Source organism: Ranitomeya imitator, chromosome 8, assembly GCF_032444005.1.
Source record: "Ranitomeya imitator isolate aRanImi1 chromosome 8, aRanImi1.pri, whole genome shotgun sequence".
Classification (NCBI taxonomy): Eukaryota; Metazoa; Chordata; class Amphibia; order Anura; family Dendrobatidae; genus Ranitomeya; species Ranitomeya imitator.
This window is the reverse complement of record NC_091289.1, coordinates 195960053-195984188: the sequence shown is the minus strand read 5'-3', so window position 1 is coordinate 195984188 and position 24136 is coordinate 195960053. Positions and strand designations below refer to the sequence as shown.

The 24136-nt window shown below is 46.5% G+C and overlaps 1 protein-coding gene across 1 annotated transcript in view; it reads left to right on the top strand.

Moving 5' to 3' along the window:
- The window catches only part of ADGRL4 (adhesion G protein-coupled receptor L4), a 158946-nt gene that overhangs the window by 38163 nt on the left and 96647 nt on the right, over window positions 1-24136 (top strand). The window lies entirely within an intron of this gene.

Genomic DNA, 24136 nt, shown 5'->3' with positions numbered 1-24136 from the left:
TAGTTTTGCAAAAGTCAGAGACCAACGAGCAGGAGAGGAATATTAAGGACTCGGCAATATGTATCTATTTAAGTCTTATGTTCCGATTGGACGGTCAGAATAACCCAGGATTTAACGATCACCCGGCGACACCTAATTCCCTTTACATCTCTTAATTATTTACCAAACTCGCGGCGCTCACGCTCCAAGTTCACGATCCGTAACTAAACCGCTTCCCCCTCCCCCGTCCTTTTTACTAAGGTACATTAAAAAGAAATGGATCTGTGAAACCTCTGCCCGGAAAAAGATCTCATTTGCGGCCTGATTAGTATCTCACCGCACATTACCTTCTGCATAGAGAATATACGCTTCTCCGCAGCCGCCGAGCCGCCGAGCTTTCTTACCTGACTTTTTATTTTTTTTGCTAGGTTTTAAGATTTAATTTAAAGATTACGATTTTGAAAATTAAATTTATAGTTTGTGTGTTGACAGCGATAAGGAATAGATTCCGGGCGCATTAATTGAAATATCTGGCGATGTATCTAGCGGGGTGTAAATGACGGCGCAGCCATTTAAGGCGATGTTTTTCTTTCCCTGCAAATCACGGCTGTAATCAATTGCTCCGGAGCAAAGTAACAATTTTCTCTCCTCCAGAACAGGAAGTCTGAATAATCTCTGTTCTTATGTAATGATGGAATGTGTTCTGGTGCGGCAATTAAAAACTCATTACTACCGTCAGGATTTCGCGAGGCGCTCTCTTAATGCTCTAGTTAAGGAAACCTGTCAGTTTCTTCCTCGCCTCAGACACCCCTTGTTTTTGAGGAATGGTTAATTTGCCGCGGTGATGGCGGTCATTACTCATAAACCGCTCTCCGCCTTACAACAATAAGCAAAAAAACAACAGCAGATTTCTGAATTGATACATTATAAATTATAGAATCCTTTTTATTACTATGCATCGCCGAGGATTTAATGGTGATTGTTACGAAGCTGCTTTTAAAAGGCTTCTGTGACTATTTTTGCATTTTTTTTTTCTGCTAAAAGTTCTTTCTGGAATTGGGGTTTTGGGGATTTTTGCCATGTTTGGCTTCTATGTAGAATGAGGTGACTGAGAATCTGTCAGCGAGCTCTCTATGACAGTCAGATGGGGAGTGCGTCACTTTCTTCATCTCTCTTTTTCAGAATTGATTTATGACCACAGACCACGTTAAAATTGAGGTTGTAAAAGCGAAACAGTTCTATAGTTTTAATTGAACTGTAAAAATTAGTTTTAGCCTCAAATACATTCATGTAAATATAAAAGAAATTATCCTAAAGGTGGACAACCCTTTAATATCCCATAACTTTTTATTAGAAATTAGCATGCCCTCTAAAATGACTGACAGTCTGCTCGTCTGATCTATATGTCTCCCACTGGTAACTCCGCCTTTCATTTACAATACGTTCTGAAGGTGGAGTCTCAGGGAGATCTATGTCCTGCCCATAGATCTTAACAGCTCATTTACATATAAGAAAAACATGGATTTCTCTGGAATAAGGCCTGCTGTAATCAATGGGGAAGGCTTCTGGCTTTTATGATGACTAGGAGGCATGTAGACAGGTCTTGCTGTGACTTTTGTGTAGCTGTGACTGTGTGAGTCTCTGCTGTGACTACTGGGGGAAGGATAAACAGCTTGCTACAACTATTGTGTAGGTGTGATGGTGCAAGTGCCTGCTGTGACCACTGGGGAAGGCTTCTGGCTTTTATGATGACTAGGAGGCATGTAGACAGGTCTTGCTGTGACTTTTGTGTAGCTGTGACTGTGTGAGTTCCTGCTGTGACTACTGGGGAAGTGGAGAGGAGGGCACAGGACACCCAGAGATGTGCACTAGGTGGGATCTCTTGATCACTATTATGGAGCATTTACACTGAGAAGGGCATTAATGGTGGAGCCTGCCCCAGTACAATCATCTGGGAGCGATGTGAGACAAGGCACCATAGTCAAAGGTATATGTCAGAGATGTTGGTGGGCTGCTGCAGAAGATCTTTCCTGGTGAGAATGATTAGGACTAGCACTACACTCTGCACCCGCCATAGATTTTCCACTGAAGACGTTTTCTGCTACTAGAAACAATTTTCACCATTAGTGAAGGAGGTCCTGCCTCGGCTACTGGGGGGGGGGTAAAACCTGCAATGACGCCTGCACCGTGCCCGATAGTGTTCTCGCTCTCGTTTACCCTTCAGAGACGGTTTATTGTCTAAGATTTATCTAGATACATTTTATTAAATTGTATCTGGCACACGAGGGGTTACCGACAATATATGACTAGAACTTTCCATTTAGGTCAAATTTGGTGAAAGTTCATAGTCTTTGGTGGCCGAGCTGAACATTGCTTTCTTCTCTTCAGTCTTGGGGTGGTGAGGGTCTACCGCCCGGAGGAAGCTCAGGGTTTACTATTCAGCGCTGCGTCCTTTTCACTCATTCACTATGGTTCTGTCACCACTGAAGGAGGCCACACTGCCTTGTTGGACCGCCATATAGTGCACAAACCTATGAAAAGACAGGAGCGCAGGATGCAGCTGTACCCCATAGTTTATTGATTGGAGCGTGATTTTTGGAGAGTATATACAGTATATAATGTGGTTTGTGCATTACATGTACGTCGTCAGGGGTTTCCGTCATCTACTGAACCAAAGCTGTAAGGAGGGTGGCATGTGTTGGCTCAGTCTGCGCACATTCATTGTCATTGTCATTGTGATGACTAAAAGGGTGGAACAGTTTTCTACCCTTCAGGAAAGGTTCATAGAAAGAAGTAGATTGTTCTTAGATCAAAATAGAAAGATTAAGTTACTAATTTTCCTACAAGTGTTCTCCGCGATATCATGCTGAGCACACAGGGAAGTCGTGACTGTGAGCGAGCAGACACCACCCATGCAGCAGATCACGCACTATCGATGCAGCAGAACAGACTCATCCATGTAGTGTAGCAGACTCCATCCATGTAGTGTAGCAGACTCCATCCATGTAGCGGAGCAGACTCCATCCATGTAGCGGAGCAGACTCCATCCATGTAGCGGAGCAGACTCCATCCATGTAGAGTAGCAGACTCCATCCATGTAGCAGAGCAGACTCCATCCATGTAGCGGAGCAGACTCCATCCATGTAGAGTAGCAGACTCCATCCATGTAGCGGAGCAGACTCCATCCATGTAGCAGAGCAGACTCCATCCATGTAGCAGAGCAGACTCCATCCATGTAGCAGAGCAGACTCCATCCATGTAGCGGAGCAGACTCCATCCATGTAGAGTAGCAGACTCATCCATGTAGAGTAGCAGACTCCATCCATGTAGCGGAGCAGACTCATCCATGTAGTGTAGCAGACTCATCCATGTAGAGTAGCAGACTCCATCCATGTAGCGGAGCAGACTCCATCCATGTAGAGTAGCAGACTCCATCCATGGAGGACTGTGGGGACATAGAGCTTTATTTTAAACACGATTATTCACATCTTCTCTACAGCAAACGCTGCTGCAGAGAAGATATGAATCGCGGCTTCAGCACCAGATGCTGGTGTGTGTGGTACCCAGCACGGTGCGTGTGGTACCCAGTGGGCACACGGGCGGCACATGTGTGCCGCCCGTGTGCCACACTGATATGCCACAGAAACGCAGCGGCACACGGACACGGATAATTCCGGTACCGATTTTTCTGGTACCGGAATTATCTGGACGTGTGAGACTGGCCTTAGAGCCAGTTTGCACCTCTCCATATAGTTTAGTGTCTTCAGGCTTGGACTGGCCCAAAGGATAACAGGAGAATCCGCTGGTGGGCCACCACCCTCTTATATGAGCAGCACTTGTCACTATGTACTTGAATCATTATGTACAGACAAAGGCGGCATCATATTCATTTACTAATCTTCCCAGTTCATTGTTAGATACATTTGTGATTTAGGATAATGTCTCATTTGTATGTAGCTGAAAATTGGGACCTTGGAGTTGGTTACGGGTGGGCCCTAGAGTTGGTTACCGGTGGGCCCTAGAGTTGGTTATTGGTGGGCCCTAGAGTTTGTTACCGATGGTGCTCAAGAGTTGGTTATCAGTGGGCACTGGAGCTGGTTACTGGTGGGTCCTGGAGCTGGTTACCAGTGGCCCCTAGAGCTGGCTACTGGAGGGCCCTAGAGCTGGTTACCGGTGGGCCTTGAAGTTGGAGCTAGTTACCGGTGGGCCCTGGAATTGGTTACCGGTGGGCCCTAGAGTTGGTTACCGGTGGGCCCTGGAGTTGGTTACTGGTGGGCCCTGAAGTTGGTTACCGGTGGGTCCTGGAGTTGGAGCTAGTTACCGGTGGGCCCTGGAGTTGGTTGCCAGTGGGCCCTGGAGCTGATTACTGGTGGGTCCTGGAGCTGGTTACCAGTGGCCCCTAGAGCTGGCTACTGGAGGGCCCTAGAGTTGGTTACTGGTGGGCTTTGGAATTGGTTACTGGTGGACCCTGGAGCTGATTACTGGTGGGCCCTGGAGTTGATTACCGGTGGGCCCTGAAGTTGGTTATTGGTGTGCCCTGGAGTTGGTTATCATGGGCCCTGGAGTTGGTTATCTGTGGGCCTTGGAGTTGGTTATCGGTGGGCCCTGGAGTTGGTTATCGGTGGGCCCTGGAGTTGGTTACCGGTGGGCCCTGGAGTTGGTTACCGGTGGGCCCTGGAGTTGGTTATCGGTGGACCCTGGAGTTGGTTATCGGTGGGCCATGGAGTTGTTTACCGGTGGGCCCTGGAGTTGTTTACCGGTGGGCCCTGGAGTTGGTTACCGGTGGGCCCTGGAGTTGGTTACCGGTGGGCCCCGGAGTTGGTTATCGGTGGGCCCCGGAGTTGGTTATCGGTGGGCCCCGGAGTTGGTTATCGGTGGGCCCCGGAGTTGGTTACCGGTGGGCCCTGGAGTTGGTTATCGGTGGGCCCTGGAGTTGGTTATCGGTGGGCCCCGGAGTTGGTTACCGGTGGGCCCTGGAGTTGGTTACCGGTGGGCCCTGGAGTTGGTTAGCGGTGGGCCCTGGAGTTTGTTACCGGTGGGCCCTGGAGTTGGTTCCCAGTGGGCCCTGGAGTTGGTTCCCGGTGGGCCCTGGAGTTGGTTCCCGGTGGGCCCTGGAGTTGGTTATCGGTGGGCCCTGGAGTTGGTTACCGGTGGGCCCTGGAGTTGTTTACCGGTGGGTCCTGGAGTTGGTTCCCGGTGGGCCCTGGAGTTGGTTACCGGTGGGCCCTTGGCTCACCAGTCCGACACTGTGTGTATTCATAATTCTGTGCACTATCCATCGTGTGTAATCCGGGCAGATCTGAGGGCGCAGTTCGGTTTTACAGATGGTTTTGTGACAGATTTAAAACATCATGAAAAAAATTCGGGCAGAAGTGAAAGAAGTGAAGGAACAGACACAGTTTGTATATTTGGAGTAAAACCCCAAAACTCTGAACTTCTCTCTAACTCCATAACCTGATTGCCCTTTAATCGTGTATTTTGGGGCTGATTCCTTGGACTTTGCTGTCATTATCGTCCCCTTTCTTAGTATTTGCATATTGAGCTCGGGCATTTCTCGTCTTTTAGCTCATCTGCGGAATAACAGCGGAATGATTCCCCTCCTGACGAGGCGCTCGCACCACTTTCCTGTAAACAGCTCATTAATTATGCATGCCTTCCTCCCATTGTGATTTTTACGCTAACTCCTTGAGCTTAGACAAAGTCTCATAAACCAGTAAATCGGGTGATAAATTCTCGGCCAGACAGTGCTGCCACTCCGTAAATCTCCGCCGCTCCGCAGATTAAAACCGCACATCGACCTTAAAAAAAAACAACAAAAAAAAAACACTGCCCCTCTATAAGGCAAATGAATTTCATGTTTTAGGAAGTCGGCTCCAGATATAGACACATGACGTTTCTTATTGTGGATCTATGGGGGCGTCGTAATCCATGGAAAGGATGGAAAGGAAAAACTGCAACCAAAGGTACCATGTGTGACCAGTTGTCACGATTTGTGCGCAATGCATGACCACAATAAGGATTCCGGCATTACGGAGTTTCCGAGGATGGATTTAATTTGCAGTCACAAAATCTCTTTAAATTTAAAGGGGTTGTCCAAAACTTAAATATTGATGTCCAATCAGATTGGTGGGGGTCTGGCACCGAGTTTTCACTATGATTGACAGCGCCCACAGAGGACGGATGGAAGAAGAACACAGAGTGGGGACAGCTCCGCTCCGTACATTGTGTAGAGACCGTTTTCTGTACTGCAGCTCTGCTCCTTAATGTGATCTATGTTGCAGTACCAAGAATGACCACTGCACAGTGTACGGAGCTGTGCTGTACCAGCTCCATGCAATGATTTATGAAGGTGCTCCTCAGGGGCGGGGACAGACACAAGACCACCACGGTAGAACAATCTATGGACCCTTTACAGTGCAATAATGTGACTGGGGCAGAAGCTGTTGCTTTTGAGATGGACGTGGACCCCCTGACAACTTGGGTCCCTGTGCAGCTGCACTACTGATGTGTCCATTCCTGGTGCTCAATGTCAGACTCCTACCCATCCAATATCCTAAAAATAGGTGATCATCCCACCCTTCTTTGGTCTACCATGGCTCCATCTTTCCTAGTTTTCTCTGTTCACTTCCCAGTATGGTCCATGTATCACTTCCAGGAGGCACAAGCAGCCTGCCGCAGTGGAGGATTCGTCTACATTGGTCTCTGGTGGCCAATTAAGTAGAACCTGTCACTTGCCATAAGCATGTTTTTTTTCTTACCTGGTGTAAACGCCGCTGTCCTCCTGAATCCGGCGATGTTTTGCTTTTCTTCCTGCTCCTCTCTGTCCCTGAGATATGGCCCCTTCTTCCCCTATCTGTAAAGCTATTCTTTATTAGTCAATTGGGCGATGTCCTCAAGTAGATGCCTACAGAGACCACACCTACTTGGATAACAAAACTGGATCTATATACAGGGAAGAAGAGGCCGTATCTCAGGAACGGAGAGGAGCAGGAAGAAAAGGAAACCATCTCCGGATTCAGGAGAACGGCAACATTTACACCAGGTAGAAAAGTAGATATTTATGGCGGTGAGCGGTCCTCCTCTAATGGGTTAACGCAGATGTCAGTCATTCAGCCGTTTTGCTGATTCCAGATTCAGTCCATTAGATCTGGCTCCTTCTCGTTCTCTATAAATCTCCAGTAACGGCCTGTTTGCTCTCATAATCAGATTATAGTTTATGAGGTGTTGGACGTGGAGTAATTAATTTACTTGTGGAATTTATGTTCTAACACGTGGGATCTGTTTCCTGATGAGTAATAGCTGTTTGTGTGGTTTTTATAATCGGCCAAATCAACCGCTAGACTGAAGCCGGCATCACGTTCAATCCTGCTGATTTTTTTTTTCATTTTTTTTTTCTTTTTAAAGTTGCATAAAATCCAGAATTGCAAAAAATCTTCTCATGTGAGGGGTCAAGAAATGATCACAGGAGCAAGAAATGGTCGCCCTCTAGTGGATACATATATATAACACCCTGACTGTTACTATCTGACCTGACACATGAGCACAGGGAGCACGGCGGCAAGGCTTCCATAGGTGGCATAGTGTCCAGTACTGATGCCGGGGGGCTGTAGATAGTATTGTGGGGGCACTGCCACTGCTGCCCATTGGGAAACATTACAACTGATACTAACAATACAAGAGAAGATACAAGATCTAATACAAGATACAAGATCTAATACAAGAGAAGATAGTAATACAAGAGAAGATAGTTAATACAAGAGAAGATAGTATTCTGCTACAGATGGATCTGGATAAGTTGGAAACTTGGGCTGAAAGGTGGCAGATGAGGTTTAACAATGATAAATGTAAGGTTATACACATGGGAAGAGGGAATCAATATCACCATTACACACTGAACGGGAAACCACTGGGTAAATCTGACAGGGAGAAGGACTTGGGGATCCTAGTTAATGATAAACTTACCTGGAGCAGCCAGTGCCAGGCAGCAGCTGCCAAGGCAAACAGGATCATGGGGTGCATTAAAAGAGGTCTGGATACACATGATGAGAGCATTATACTGCCTCTGTACAAATCCCTAGTTAGACCGCACATGGAGTACTGTGTCCAGTTTTGGGCACCGGTGCTCAGGAAGGATATAATGGAACTAGAGAGAGTACAAAGGAGGGCAACAAAATTAATAAAGGGGATGGGAGAACTACAATACCCAGATAGATTAGCGAAATTAGGATTATTTAGTCTAGAAAAAAGACGACTGAGGGGCGATCTAATAACCATGTATAAGTATATAAGGGGACAATACAAATATCTCGCTGAGGATCTGTTTATACCAAGGAAGGTGACGGGCACAAGGGGGCATTCTTTGCGTCTGGAGGAGAGAAGGTTTTTCCACCAACATAGAAGAGGATTCTTTACTGTTAGGGCAGTGAGAATCTGGAATTGCTTGCCTGAGGAGGTGGTGATGGCGAACTCAGTCGAGGGGTTCAAGAGAGGCCTGGATGTCTTCCTGGAGCAGAACAATATTGTATCATACAATTATTAGGTTCTGTAGAAGGACGTAGATCTGGGGATTTATTATGATGGAATATAGGCTGAACTGGATGGACAAATGTCTTTTTTCGGCCTTACTAACTATGTTACTATGTTACTATGTTACTAACAAGAGCTCTGGGATGATGGGAGTACTCATCAAAGAGTATTGATGTTAGGGTTAATGGTAGGCCCTGCCGATGGCATTCACGGTGATGGAGCCAAGGGATCGGCAGCTTGGGGGGGCTGTAGATAGTATTGTGGGGGCACTGTCACTGCTGCCCATTGGGGAACATTACAACTGATACTAACAAGAGCTCTGGGATGATGGGAGTACTCATCAAAGAGTATTGATGTTAGGGTTAATGGTAGGCCCTGCCGATGGCATTCACGGTGATGGAGCCAAGGGATCGGCAGCTTGAGGGGGGCTGTAGATAGTATTGTGGGGGCACTGCCACTGCTGCCCATTGGGAAACATTACAACTGATACTAACAAGAGCTCTGGGATGATGGGAGTACTCATCAAAGAGTATTGATGTTAGGGTTAATGGTAGGCCCTGCCGATGGCATTCACGGTGATGGAGCCAAGGGATCGGCAGCTTGAGGGGGCTGTAGATAGTATTGTGGGGGCACTGTAACTGCTGCCCATTGGGGAACATTACAACTGATACAAGAGCTCTGGGATGATGGGAGTACTCATCAAAGAGTATTGATGTTAGGGTTAATGGTAGGCCCTGCCAATGGCATTCACGTTGATGGAGCCAAGGGATCGACAGCTTGGGGGGCTGTAGATAGTATTGTGGGGGCACTGTCACTGCTGCCCATTGGGGAACATTACAACTGATACAAGAGCTCTGGGATGATGGGAGTACTCATCAAAGAGGATTGAGGTTAGGGTTAATGGTAGGCCCTGCCGATGGCATTCACGGTGATGGAGCCAAGGGATCGACAGCTTGGGGGGCTGTAGATAGTATTGTGGGGGCACTGTCACTGCTGCCCATTGGGGAACATTACAACTGATACAAGAGCTCTGGGATGATGGGAGTACTCATCAAAGAGGATTGAGGTTAGGGTTAATGGTAGGCCCTGCCGATGGCATTCACGGTGATGGAGCCAAGGGATCGGCAGCTTGAGGGGGCTGTAGATAGTATTGTGGGGGCACTGTCACTGCTGCCCATTGGGGAACATTACAACTGATACTAACAAGAGCTCTGGGATGATGGGAGTACTCATCAGAGTATTGAGGTTAGGGTTAATGGTAGGCCCTGCCGATGGCATTCACGGTGATGGAGCCAAGGGATCGGCAGCTTGGAGTTCGGGTTCGGTTTTCCGGAGAGGCACAGTTCTGGGTGAATGCTCTCCGGCTCGCTACCGGCAGATCACGGGATCGATGCCTGTGTCGTGCATGAAGCCCCCTCTCTTTATCTGCATTACTGGAGGTCTTATTGTTCCCCTTAACCTGCAATCCCCATAAAATATTCCTTTATTAGTCTTCTTCCCAGACTTTGGGTGCTCATTGCTCCAGTGACTTTAAGGCAGCAGGAAAAAGATGACTCTATGAGCATCGCAGGTTGCGGGGTAAAAGGCGGCTGTACGCTACAGCACCGCGACGCCACAGCATAGCACAAGTGAGCGGGGTCACATTGTGGGACCCCAGAGATCATACATGTATCATAGATGGATGATAAATGTTGGTTATGGAGTAACGCAAGGGAAGAGCTATGGAGTGCGGTGTCAGAGCGCAGAGCGCTGCAGGACCCCCAGCAGCGACGTACCGGGGTGGGTGGTAAAGCATAGTGGGCAGCACACAGGAGAACCGGCCAGTGATGAGCTGGGAGGGCGGCCATTCGATCGTTTCCTATGGGGCTCTGCCTCTTATCGTCTCTCTGGGAAAAAAACCTATTAAGTCTTTTAGCAAATTACAAAATATTACCATTAACAAAAAAAATGAAATGATTTGTTTTTGCAGATTCTTCTTCAACCAGAATTTTTTTTTAAATAAATTAAAATCCTCAAACAATGCAGAATCGGAAATGCTTCTTATTTACAGACACAGGTAGAAACAGCTGAAATGTGGTCTGACACCCCCGATATACAGCGCACATAAAAGTCCACAGATGTTCTGGATTTCTGCTGCGGCAACAACATTAATGACTTCAGAGGAAGCGGCCGCCCTAATAATGAATCTCAGGACTCATTAGGAAAATAATCTCCATCCATGGAAACAACCAAGGAGGAATGTAACATTAACATGGGGGGGGAGACCCTAAAGGGATTGTACGGGAACAGAAAAAAATCTAGAGGGAGAGAATTCTACAAAATAAAAAACACAACAATCACTGGATACATTTCATCAAAAAATAAATATTGTTTATATCAGGCCTTTGTGCTACATTTATTTCATATGAATATATTTACAATGTTTTATTTATTCATATAATTGAAAATCAAAATGAGTCATTCTCACATGAAGAGATTTTTACACCCAAACTTGTTGTACTTTCAGGAAGATTTTTCAGAAGTTTCATTGTCATCAGATTCAGGATTACCATGAATAAAAACAACTCAATATACAGCTGATAACACAGGATCCATCATACACAATAGGAGATATCACAGCTCACCTCCTCCTCCTCCTGTACAATGACTGATAACACCGCTAGATACAGTAGATAACACAGGATCCACCATCCACAATAGGTGATGTCACAGCTCACCTCCTCCTCCTGTACAATGACTGATAACACCTCTATATACAGTAGATAACACAGGATCCACCATCCACAATAGGTGATATCACAGCTCACCTCCTCCTCCTGTACAATGACTGATAACACCTTTATATACAGCAGATAACACAGGATCCACCATTCACAATAGATGATGTCACAGCTTACCTCCTCCTCCTGTATAATAACTGATGTCACCTCTATATACAGTAGATAACACTGGATCCACCATTCACAATAAATCATGTCACAGCACACCTCCTCCTCCTCCTGTACAATGACTGATAACACCTCTATATAAAGTAGATAACACAGGATCCACCATTCACAATAGGTGATGTCACAGCTCACTTCCTCCTCCTGTACAATGTCTGATAACACCTCTATACACAGTAGATAACGCAGGATCCATCATTCACAATAGGTGATGTCACAGCTCACCTCCTCCTCCTGTACAATGACTGATAACACCTCTATATACAGTAGATAACACAGGATCCACCATTCACAATAGGTGATGACACAGCTCACCTCCTCCTCCTGTATAATGACTGATAACACCTCTATATACAGTAGATAACACAGGATCCACCATTCACAATAGGTGATGTCACAGCTCACCTCCTCCTCCTGTACAATGACTGATAACACCTCTATATACAGTAGATAACACAGGATCCACCATTCACAATAGGTGATGTCACAGCTCACCTCCTCCTCCTGTGCGATGACTGATAACACCTCTATACACAGTAGATAACGCAGGATTCGCCATTCACAATAGGTAATGTCACAGCTCACCTCCTCCTCCTGTGCGATGACTGATAACACCTCTATACACAGTAGATAACGCAGGATTCGCCATTCACAAAGATAGAACAGTGGGTTAAATAAAGTGCTAAAGAGATTAGTGGGGCACCTAATGTAGGTAAAGAGGTGGTAAATGATTACCTGAGCCATGCAATGGTGCCACTGCCTCTATGCGCGTTTCGGCAGCGTGCCTTCGTCAGGGGAGTGATCATCATTCTATCTCAGCACTGTGCACTTTATATGATCTAGAGTATGTGTTATTTATTAGTGTCTATATGGCTTTGGTATCCTCACTCCTGGGGCATTTAATTTCTTTGAGACTGATTACTTATGTTTATCTGCCATTCCGTGGGGCCACTTACATTTTGGCTCATTACCATTCACACTTTGGGGTCCACTTCACTTTTTTTTAACATTTTTTATGTAATTGTATAATAAATTGTATTTTGAGCAGTTCCTGGAGCGCCCTTCCTCTATTTGTTCCCCCTCCTGATTTGTAGCTAAACTGGGCAAGATCCTGCCAGTGATTTCCGTCTGATGTTCTCCATTATCTGAACCTCTCCCAACTCCAAGATTTTTCTTGTACTGCACTAGTTTTCTGGAATGTGCTACCCCAGAGAATTAGAAGAATTCCCAACATCCACAGTTTTAAGAATATCCACATCTGTTTGGACACACCTGTCATATTCTCTGTGTATGTAAAAAAGAATAAACTCTAGTAATGAGCAATAAATAATGATGAATTTGCTGCACAGATTTTTTTTTATATAGCTGCCCTCCACATATAACACACTGCTAAGAAAAGCCCCAGTGTGTCGGCTGAAATGTGGGAAGGGCCGGAAGAAAGGGCAGGATGGAAGGACGGGCAGGAAGGAACAGTAATGAAGGGCAGGAAGCAAGAACATGAAGGAAGGGTAGGATGGAAGAGCAGGAAGGAATAAAGGGCAGAAAGGAAGGAAGAACGGGAAGGAAGGGTAGGATAGAAGAGCAAGAAGGAATAAAGGGCAGGAAGGAAGGCAGAAGGAAGAACAGGAAGGAAGGGTAGGATAGAAGAGTAAGAAGGAATAAAGGGCAGAAAGGAAGGCAGACGGAAGAACAGGAAGGAAGGGTAGGATAGAAGAGCAGGAAGGAATAAAGGGCAGGCAGGAAGGAACAACAGGAATGAAGTCAAGGAAGAAGGAAGGACAGGAAGAAAGGATAGGATGGAAGAGCAAGAAGGAATAAAGGGCAGGAAGGAAGGAACAGGAATGAAGTCAAGAAAGAAGGAAGAACAGGAAGAAAGGATTGGATGGAAGAGCAGGAAGGAATAAAGGGCAGGAAGTAAGGAAGAAGGAAGGACAGGAAAGAAGGAACAACAGTAATGAAGGGCAGAAAGGATGAACAGGAAGGAAAGGCTGGATGGAAGAGCAGGAAGGAATAAAGGGCAGAAAAGAAGGCAGAAGGAAGAACAAGAAGGAAGGGTACGGTAGAAGAGCAGGAAGGAATAAAGGGCAGGAAGGAACAACAGGAATGAAGTCAAGGAAGAAGGAAGGACAGGAAGAAAGGATAGGATGGAAGAGCAGGAAGGAATAAAGGGAGGGAAGGACGGGAAAGAAGGAACAACAGGAATGAAGGGCAGAAAGGAAGAACGGGTAGGAAGGAAGGACAGGAAGGAAGGTAAGGATGGAAGAGCAGGAAGGAATAAAGTGCAGGAAAGAAGGAGAAAGGATAGATAGGAAGGAACAGCAGGAATAAAGGGCAGGAAGGAAGAAGGAAGGACAGGAAGGGCAGGATGGATGAGCAGGAAGGAAGGAAAAAATAGGAATGAAGGGCAGAAATGAAGAATGGGAAGGAAGGAAGAACAGGAAGGAAGGGTAGAATGGAAGAGCAGGAAGGAAGAGTAAAGGACAGGAAGGGCACGATGGATGAGTAGGAAGGAAGGAAAAACAGGAAGGAAGGGCAGGAAGGTAGAGCAGGAAGTAATGAAGGGCAGAAAAGAAGGAAGAGTAGGATGGAAGGAAGAACAGGAAGGAATAAAGGGAAGGAAGAACAGCATGGAAGAGCAGAAAGGAATGAAGGGAAGGAAAGAAGGAAGAACAGGATGGAAGGAAGGGCAGGATGGAAGAGCAGGAAGGTATGAAGGGCAGGAAGCACAGAAAGAAGGAAGAAAGCAGGGACTGCAGAAATGAACAGGAAGAAAGGGGAGGAAGGAAGGGCAGGAAGAGAGGAAGGGCATGGTGGAAGGAGAGGCAGGAAGGAAGGGCAAGATGGAAGAACAAGAAGGAAAGAAGGGCAGGAAAGAAAAGTAGGAAGGAGGAAGGCAGGAGGGAAGTAAGAACAAGAAGAAAGACAAAGAAAGAAAAAGAGGAAAGAGAAAAAGAAAGAAAGAGAGAGTTTGTGATGTGTATAGGAATGTTTCTGTGCAGTAATGACAGGACACACTTCCACGTCTCGGGCAGAATCCGCGCTCCACGTTTCAGATACTCTCAGGTTTTGCACTCAGATCTTCCCCTCGGTCTGAGATTTAACATTCCCTTTGAGTACAGAGACTTTCATGTCCGCAGTCCTGTGATCTGGGCAGAAGAAGTGGTTTGCGACTGGTGTTTCCATTTTGCTGCTTTGTTATGGAGATCGGCCTTGTCTTCGGCTTCTGTTCTCTCTGTATCGTACGTGGGATTTCTGCGACGAGATCAGATGTGCAAATTGTCCGGAATGAGACGGAGACACAAGAGGACGGAGATGATGGGCGGCCGAGTTGTGGACCTAGCATTGTCCATAAATGTCCTCACCTGCAGATGGCAGCGTAGAGCGAGCCACTAATGACACATGCAGGGATGGTCAGCTCAGGGTGGTCTCATGTACCACTGTGTGCATTATGGACATTATGGTGCCAGCGAGTGATGTGTCCCCTTCATTGTCAATCCAGCCATTACTGATCACAGACAGATTTTCTTCTAATCAGACCTTTTTTATGATTGAAGTTTTTTTAAATGTCATATTCCGGTTACCATCTTGTCTGAGCCGCTGCTCCTCTCTGATAACAGCAGTAAGAGGCTCGCCATGTACAGCACAGAAGCCTGTAGTCTGGTGATGAGCTGTGTATCAGTCATTATGCAGGGAGGGGGAGGAGGTGAGCTGTGACATTCACCTATTGGCTTCTAAGGAAAGTGTTGTGGGCATGCTCTGTGCCATGTGCAGCTGTCATTGTGCAGACGAGTGTAGAAGGTGAGCTGTGACAATCACTTATTCACTCTGACAGTAAAGTCATGGGGCATACTGTGCACCCTATGCAGCAGTTACTTTGCTAGGAGGGGGAATAGGTGAGCTGTGACAATGATTTATTCTCTATGATAGTAGAATATTGTGGACATGCATTGTGTCCTGTGCAGCAGTCATTGCTCAGGGAGAAGGTGAGCTGTGACCATCACCTTATCCTTTCTATGGGAGAGTGTTGTGGGTATGTGTGCTTTGCAGAGGTCATTGCACATGGAGGGGGAGGAGGTGAGCTTTGACCTCCCCATTGGGCTGGAAACACTATATACTGTAAGCCCTTACTTCTGCGTCCTGTGTACTGGATTATATTCAGCTGGATTTCTCCTTTAAGCTCACACAAGAGTATAATACTAATCCCTTTATTGTTCTCGTATTATTATTCCAGACATTTCGCATCCCTTTATTAGAGCTGATATCATCCACCGAGCCACGTCGGTGTGACTTTTGCCAGCGTGGTTATAATTAGTGTGATATTCGCTCCCGATACTTTGTTTGTTTGTCTTCCAATTACACTTAATTAGAGATCGAATCTCATGAAAACCAAAAAAAAAGTTGTCATTAACATAACAAATAAACGAGGTTAATAAGAGTCCTGGGCATTGAGCAGCAACAGAGGCACAGAGACGTCACATAGGTGATATATATGATGGCAGCCGGGTATATGGGGGACGTGCGGCAGCACATCAACAGGAAAGCCTTAGATCCCCATCCCTTTCGCCTTTTTATATTTTCTGGGGTGGGTGAGGCAAAATATTGTTTGTAGCTTAGTAGACGTACCTGTGTGTGTATATATTAATCCACAAGAGTCAGCCCCATATATATCATTGGGGCACCCCAGAATTTACCAGGATTGTTTCTGAAAAATCAGGACCGTCCTGACAAGTTCTTGACTGTTGCCGACCGCACAAGTCAATAATGAAATGGGTCCTGAATAGACTGTCTTTAAAGTGGGGTGGATCCGCTCACTCGGCTGCTTAAAGACGTATTAGTCACAGGAACACTTACCATTTAAGTTTTCAACTGGTTTATTAAAATATACTTAATAAACCAGTGCAAAGTTAAGTAATTATACACGGCCCTTCTGGCATAACGAGAAAAACAAAATAGCATACAGTACAGTCTGTGTGGCCTCGGGGATCCACCCACTCAAGGAAAAAACACACACTTCAGTTCTCTTTAACACAAGCACAACTCTGGAGCTCTCATCTCCAGACACACTGAACACTGAATGAGTCCAAATGCTCTACTTTTACCTGGACCACACCCTGGAGCAGAGAAATGGTGAACAGTTTCCCGCCCAGCCTTGAGCTGTTCACAGAAACCCAGCCCTTAACATGGCCGATTAACCAATCTCAGAACTTGGCGTACTGGGGCATTCTTTCCAGGTTCATATCACTGAGGCTAACATCCGCAGTGACACATATCTCCTCTCCAGTATTTTACCAGTGACTTTCTCACAATACATCTAGGATACACTAAAGATCACTCCTTGGTTGTGGTGTTGGCTCAGGGGCACCACACTTTACAAGATGGCCAACATTTTGGTCCTCCTGGACCTTACTCAAGGCATGTGAGAGGTTTGGGGTGGACTGTGAGATCGCCCCTCCACTGGGCATTCATCACACTGCTTCTAACCAGCCGTGAGCAAGGTCCATTAGGACTGAACTATTGGGGATCTTGAACAGCGTGTTACCCCTAGACATGACATGCTGATTAGAGAGGAGCAAATCTTTTGATATACAAATTTGTCAGTTTTTCCTGAATTCTTCCAAAATATTAGCAAGTGCTGAAAACCATCTGAGTGCCCTGAAAATATGCGTGTAACACTCTGAGGTCCCTTGCGACTGTAAACCAAACACATCCAACCTCTTTAACACAAACATAGCCTCAGCAATGTCACAGCTGTGATGTCACACACTATCTGAAATGATTATTCAGTTTTTTTTATGGCTTTTTCTCTTTATCTCTATGGCTGATCTGTGAGCTGCGACGTCCTCTCACTATCCAGATTCACAATAACATCGCTGCTGCATTCCCTGCCTCGGCTTTTATACAGTCTATGATATTCCCTTCAGGTTCTCTGCATTATAACATGTGACGTTATGCAGTGCATTATGAGAAGGCCTGTCCGGTCGCGCCCTTGCGAGTCTTCTCCTGCTGATGCAATCTTCTGCAATGTATAAAATGACCACGCACATTTATGGCGATTCACGGCAAAAGACTCCCGAATTGTTTGAATTTGCCAGATTAAAAAAAAATTCCAAACATTTGATATGAATTTGATTTGCATTGTCATTTCTAATGCAATAATAAGATCAGTAATATTTTTGTCACTACCACTAAGGCAGTTCCGCGGTCTTTTTTTATGTTACAGTTACGATATCAACCAACTTTTTACATGAAATCACATGCACGCTCAGACAATTTGAGTGTGCATGTACATGGGCATCAGAATTGGTTATTGTAGGTCAAACAAGCGTTTATCTGAATACTATTTATGGCCAACTTCACATATTTATGTTTCATGGTGCAATTTAACACCTGGTGCCGGTCACTCGGCACAAAATAAACAGCTTTTCCAGTCCAAAATGTAGTTTTCCTTTGCAAAAAAAAAAAAAAATTACTGTTTTTTTTATACTTTTTTTTAAATCTGCATTTATTTACCTAATGTTGTATTTCACCTATCCCCTGTTTTGCATCAGTCCATTCCCTTGAATTAATATTGGATTTCTATCTGACAGTCACAAGGCGCCGTCTGTTTTCTGCGCCGCGGCACGGTGCTTTTTAATTTATGGTTCTGTTGTTTTAATCATTGTTCCTTTAGATTCCACAACACCATAATATGAATATTATAATTCGTCTATGACTGTAGAGAAATGTATATTACAGTCGCAGAAGTCATAAAATTCTGTTTTGTGTCAAGAATGAATTTACGGATATTCCCCTTCCACACAAGTTCGGAGAAATTTGCGGGCATATGGTGACAGCGCGAGTGACATATGGTCATTGTTATTTAGTTTTATTGCATTAAAATAATATAATTTAAAAGTTATTGGTGCATATGAGCGAAACATATGTGCCGCAATTAGCGACACTGCTCATTAAAGTACTTTTTATGTGCTTGTCGTGACTTTTTGTGTCTGCAGAGATCTTCACTTCCCGCAAGTTGTGTTTTGCCGCTATTGAAATTGATTAACATTTTAATCAGAAAGGGGATTATAACAGATTTTGTTTCTGGTGGAGGAAAGTGATGCACGGTGTTGGCGTCGTGCTTGCTTGCTTAACTTCTGTTTGGCAGGTGTCCTTGTCAACTACTCATTCAGAAGTGTAGCCATGGTGGGCCTCGGGAAGGAAAGGGGGTGTATGACACCACCACGCCACTCCGCCATTAACAAGATATGAAGAATAAGGGTTAACTTGCAAATTAAGCCTTTGCCCAAGCTGTAGGAAAATGTAGCTGGAACTCCAGGCAAGCGGTTACATTTTAAGCTATATTTTGTCTTCAAGTCATAATCATAACTGGGACAATGATGAAGACTATGACACCCATAACAAACAGGGCCGACATCACAACCAAGAAAACTACAGCTGCCATCACAACCAAGAAAACCACAGCTGCCATCATAACTGGGGTCACCATAATAATCAGGAAGACCATAGCCACCATAACAACCAGAGCCGACATCACAACCAGGAAAACGATGGCTGTCATCACAACCAAGAAATCCATGGCTACCTTCACAACCATGCAAACCATGGCTGCCATCACAACCAAGAAAACTACAGCTGCCATCACAACCAAGAAAACCGTGGCAGCCATCACAACCAAGAAAACCACAGCTGCCATCATAACTGGGGTCACAATAATAATCAGGAAGACCATAGCCACCATAGCAACCAGGGCCAACATCACAACCAGGAAAATCATGGCTGTCATCACAACCAAGAAAATCATGGCTGCCATCACAACCAAGAAAACCACAGCTGCCATCATAACTGGGGTCACCATAATAATCAGGAAGACCATAGCCACCATAACAACCAGAGCCGACATCACAACCAGGAAAACGATGGCTGTCATCACAACCAAGAAATCCATGGCTGCCTTCACAACCATGCAAACCATGGCTGCCATCACAACCAAGAAAACTACAGCTGCCATCACAACCAAGAAAACCGTGGCAGCCATCATAACCAAGAAAACCACAGCTGCCATCATAACTGGAGTCACAATAATAATCAGGAAGACCATAGCCACCATAGCAACCAGGGCCAACATCACAACCAGGAAAATCATGGCTGTCATCACAACCAAGAAAATCATGGCTGCCATCACAACCAAGAAAACCACAGCTGCCATCATAACTGGGGTCACCATAATAATAGGGAACACCATAGCCATCATAACAACCATGACTGCCATCACAACCAAGAAAAACCATGGCTGCCATCACAACCAAGAAAACCACAGCTGCCATCATAATTGGGGTCACCATAATAATCAGGAAGACCATAGCCATCATAACAACTAGGGCCGACATCATAACAAGGAAAACCATGGCTGCCATCACAACCAAGCTAACCATGGCTGCCTTAACAACCAAGAAAACATGGCTGCCATCACAACCAAGAAAACCACAGCTGCCATCATAACTGGGGTCACTATAATAATCAGGAAGACCATAGCCACCATAACAACTAGGGCCGACATCATAACAAGGGGAACCATGGCTGCCATCACAATCAAGTAAACCATGGCTGCCTTCACAACCAAGAAACCATGGCTGCCATCACAACCAAGAAAACCACAGCTGCCATCATAACTGGGGTCACCATAACAATCAGGAAGACCATAGCCACCATATCAACTAGGGCCGACATCATAACAAGGAAACCATGGCTGTCATCACAACCAAGGAAACCATGGCTGCCTTCACAACCAAGAAACCATGGCTGCCATCACAACCAAGAAAACCACAGCTGCCATCATAACTGGGGTCACCATAACAATCAGGAAGACCATAGCCACCATAACAACTAGGGCCAACATCATAACAAGGAAAACTATGGCTGCCATCACAACCAAGGTAAACCATGTCTGCCTTCACAACCAAGAAAACCACAGCTGCCATCATAACTGGGGTCACCATATTAATTAGGAAGACCATAGCCACCATGACATTCACGGCCGCCACCACATTTGGGAGAACTAGCATCACAGCACAACAAGGACACCAATGACTACTATGACAGCCAGTGCATACATCAGAACCACAATGATGAGGCCCACTATAAACAACTAGGAACAGAAGGGCCACCTCAAGAACCAGGATAAACGGGGCTACCAGAACAATGAAGATGACTGGGGCCACCATCACAACCTAGACAACTTGGGTCACCAGGAAACCAAAAGACAAACTAGGACAGCAAGGGTCATCACCTTCACAACTTGGATGGCTAGAACCTTCACCACAGTCAAGGCTGACAACCATGGCTGCCATGACAACAAGAATAACTAGGGTCACATCACAATCAAGTAAACCAAGGCTACCATCATAACTGGGGCCACCAAAACAATCAAGAAGACCAAAGCCGCCATGACAACCAGAGCTGACATGACAACTAGGATCACATCACAGCAAGGAGAGCAACAGTCACCTTGACAGCCAGGAGAAGCAGTGCATCCATCAGAACCAGAATGGTCAGGCCCACCATAAACAACTAGGAACACAAGGGCCAGGATAACCAGGGCTGCCAGAACAATCAAGATGAAAGGGGCCACCATCACAACCTGGACAGCTAGGGTCTCCAGGAAAATAAGATCTAAAATCACAGGGCCACCACCACAACCAAGATGACCACTAGAATTGCCATCACATTTAGCTCCACAAGGGCTGCGATCACATCCAAGACAACCCGGGTTGCCAGTACAATCAGCATGGCCAGGGCCAGGGCCGCCATCAGGGCATGACAGCCATGACTGGCGTATGGGGCCCGGTGGGCAGAGGGGGCCCGCATCGGGCCCCGTCTCATCTGCTCACCGGGCCCCCCCTGCAGGCGCTGCGGCTCACTATTGACGTGCGGGCCCGTGCCCGCACGTCAATAGTTAACAGTCGCCGCCAGCCAGTCGGAGGCTGGCAGCTGACTTGAACGGCGGCAGTGCGCAGTCTCACCTCGCCGGCGTCTGACGTCATCGTCAGCCGCCGGCGAGTGCGTCCTTCACCTGCGTGGAGGAGCTTCGCCCGCCGCGGGAGCATGGCATGGCAAGGTAAGAAGTTTTTTTTTTTTTGGTAGCGGTGATCCAGGGGAGGGGGCCCGGGGCAGAGGAGATGCTGGACACAGACAGGGGCAGAGGAGATGCTGGACACAGACAGGGGCAGAGGAGATGCTGGACACAGACAGGGGCAGAGGAGATGCTGAACACAGACAGGGGCAGAGGAGATGCTGGACACAGGGGCAGAGGAGATGCTGGACACAGGGGCAGAGGAGATGCTGGACACAGGGGCAGAGGAGATGCTGGACACAGGGGCAGAGGAGATGCTGGACACAGGGGCAGAGGAGATGCTGGACACAGGGGCAGAGGAGATGCTGGACACAGGGGCAGAGGAGATGCTGGACACAGGGGCAGAGGAGATGCTGGACACAGGGGCAGAGGAGATGCTGGACACAGACAGGGGCAGAGGAGATGCTGGACACACAGGGGCAGAGGAGATGCTGGACACAGACAGGGGCAGAGGAGATGCTGGACACACAGGGGCAGAGGAGATGCTGGACACAGGGGCAGAGGAGATGCTGGACACACAGGGGCAGAGGAGATGCTGGACACAGACAGGGGCAGAGGAGATGCTGGACACAGACAGGGGCAGAGGAGATGCTGGACACACAGGGGCAGAGGAGATGCTGGACACAGACAGGGGCAGAGGAGATGCTGGACACACAGGGGCAGAGGAGATGCTGGACACACAGGGGCAGAGGAGATGCTGGACACAGACAGGGGCAGAGGAGATGCTGGACACAGACAGGGGCAGAGGAGATGCTGGACACAGGGGCAGAGGAGATGCTGGACACAGGGGCAGAGGAGATGCTGGACACAGACAGGGGCAGAGGAGATGCTGGACACACAGGGGCAGAGGAGATGCTGGACACAGACAGGGGCAGAGGAGATGCTGGACACAGGGGCAGAGGAGATGCTGGACACAGGGGCAGAGGAGATGCTGGACACAGGGGCAGAGGAGATGCTGGACACACAGGGGCAGAGGAGATGCTGGACACAGGGGCAGAGGAGATGCTGGACACAGGGGCAGAGGAGATGCTGGACACAGGGGCAGAATGGAGATACGGGGTATGATGAAAGACATGGGGGCATGACTGGAGACAGATGGGGAAGAATTGGAGACACTGGGGGCAGAATTGGAGACAGATCTTGCAGGATCATGGGGCAGGATTGATATGATGGAGACAAATGGGTCAGGATGGGGAGATCATATGGGGCAGAATGGATACTCATGAGGGCAGGATGGGAGAACATATGGCTGACGCCAGGAATGAGACACACGGGGCCAGGATGGGGAATATTATTACCATAGGGACTAATTTAGGGATATTATTACTGCAGTGATGTATTTATTTTATTTTTTGAGGATACTGTTTTAAATGAGGGGGCGATCCTGTTACTGTGTAGAGTGATACTATGTCGCCTCTTTTTCTTCATGTGGTGTAATGTAGAAGTTGGGAAAATTAATTAATGTATTCTACAAGCAGAGCTCGAGATAACTGTGTTATTTCCTGCAGAAACGAGTCCTGGCTGGATGAAATGATGGCGGTCTGTGCTGGATGAAAGATGAAGGACTTCAACCTAGAGACGTCACTGGTAAGTCAGTGTGTTACCTATACACTGACACTATACACTGTATACAGAGCTCCTGTGTATAATTTCACTAGTGATCACTGTATTATCTGTACACAAACACTGCATACTAAGTACAGATCTCCGGTGTATAATGGCACTTATGGTGATAGTATGGTGCTTTTTTTTTTATTACTGATCAGAATTGTAGTATTCAGTCACTATGTGGTGGTAATATGTGGTCTGGTAATGGTGTAGCAGTATTTGTTCTTTGTATGTGATATTATTGGTCATTTAAAAAATTGAAAAATAAATATAAATATACCTAAATTGTATTGCATATTTTAACAAATATTTAATAGGTTACAGTAGAGTAGGGCCCGGCCAAAAGTGTCTACTGTGTTATGGTGGCGGCATAAAAAATCTTTTGGCCAAAACAAAAGCTGCCGGCTATATGTGTGATCTGGTGATGGGAACTGTTAATGTGTGATAGGTGAGAAGTGGAGTTTTTCCAAGAGAGAGCGGTGGGACTGTGGACAGATCGTGGGGTGGAGCCTGGAGGCGGAGCTGGGGTGGAGCCTGGGCGGAGTCTCAAGGGGGCCCCGAAAATTTTGCCAGTATGGGGCCCCGAAATTTCTAGTGGCAGCCCTGGCCAGGGCCACCATAATAACTAGAGATTCCAGGACAACCAGGGTCACTATCACATGACAGTAGGGCTACCATCACAACCAGAAGAACCTAGGTTGTCAACTAATGATTCAGGGCTCCATATATATTTTTTTTTATGGGAAAACTTTGTAACATATTTGCTGTCCTTTGTTTGAATTTGGATATCAGGATGTTCCAGCACTTATAGTGCCGGCAGAATTCTGACAGAACATGCCTAAAGAAAATGAGTGGATGACAAGTATGGTGGTATTATATGTCCAGTGTAAGGCACAATATTTGGAAAGTAGCACTTGATGTCTGGACAACTAAACCATCCAAATTTCCA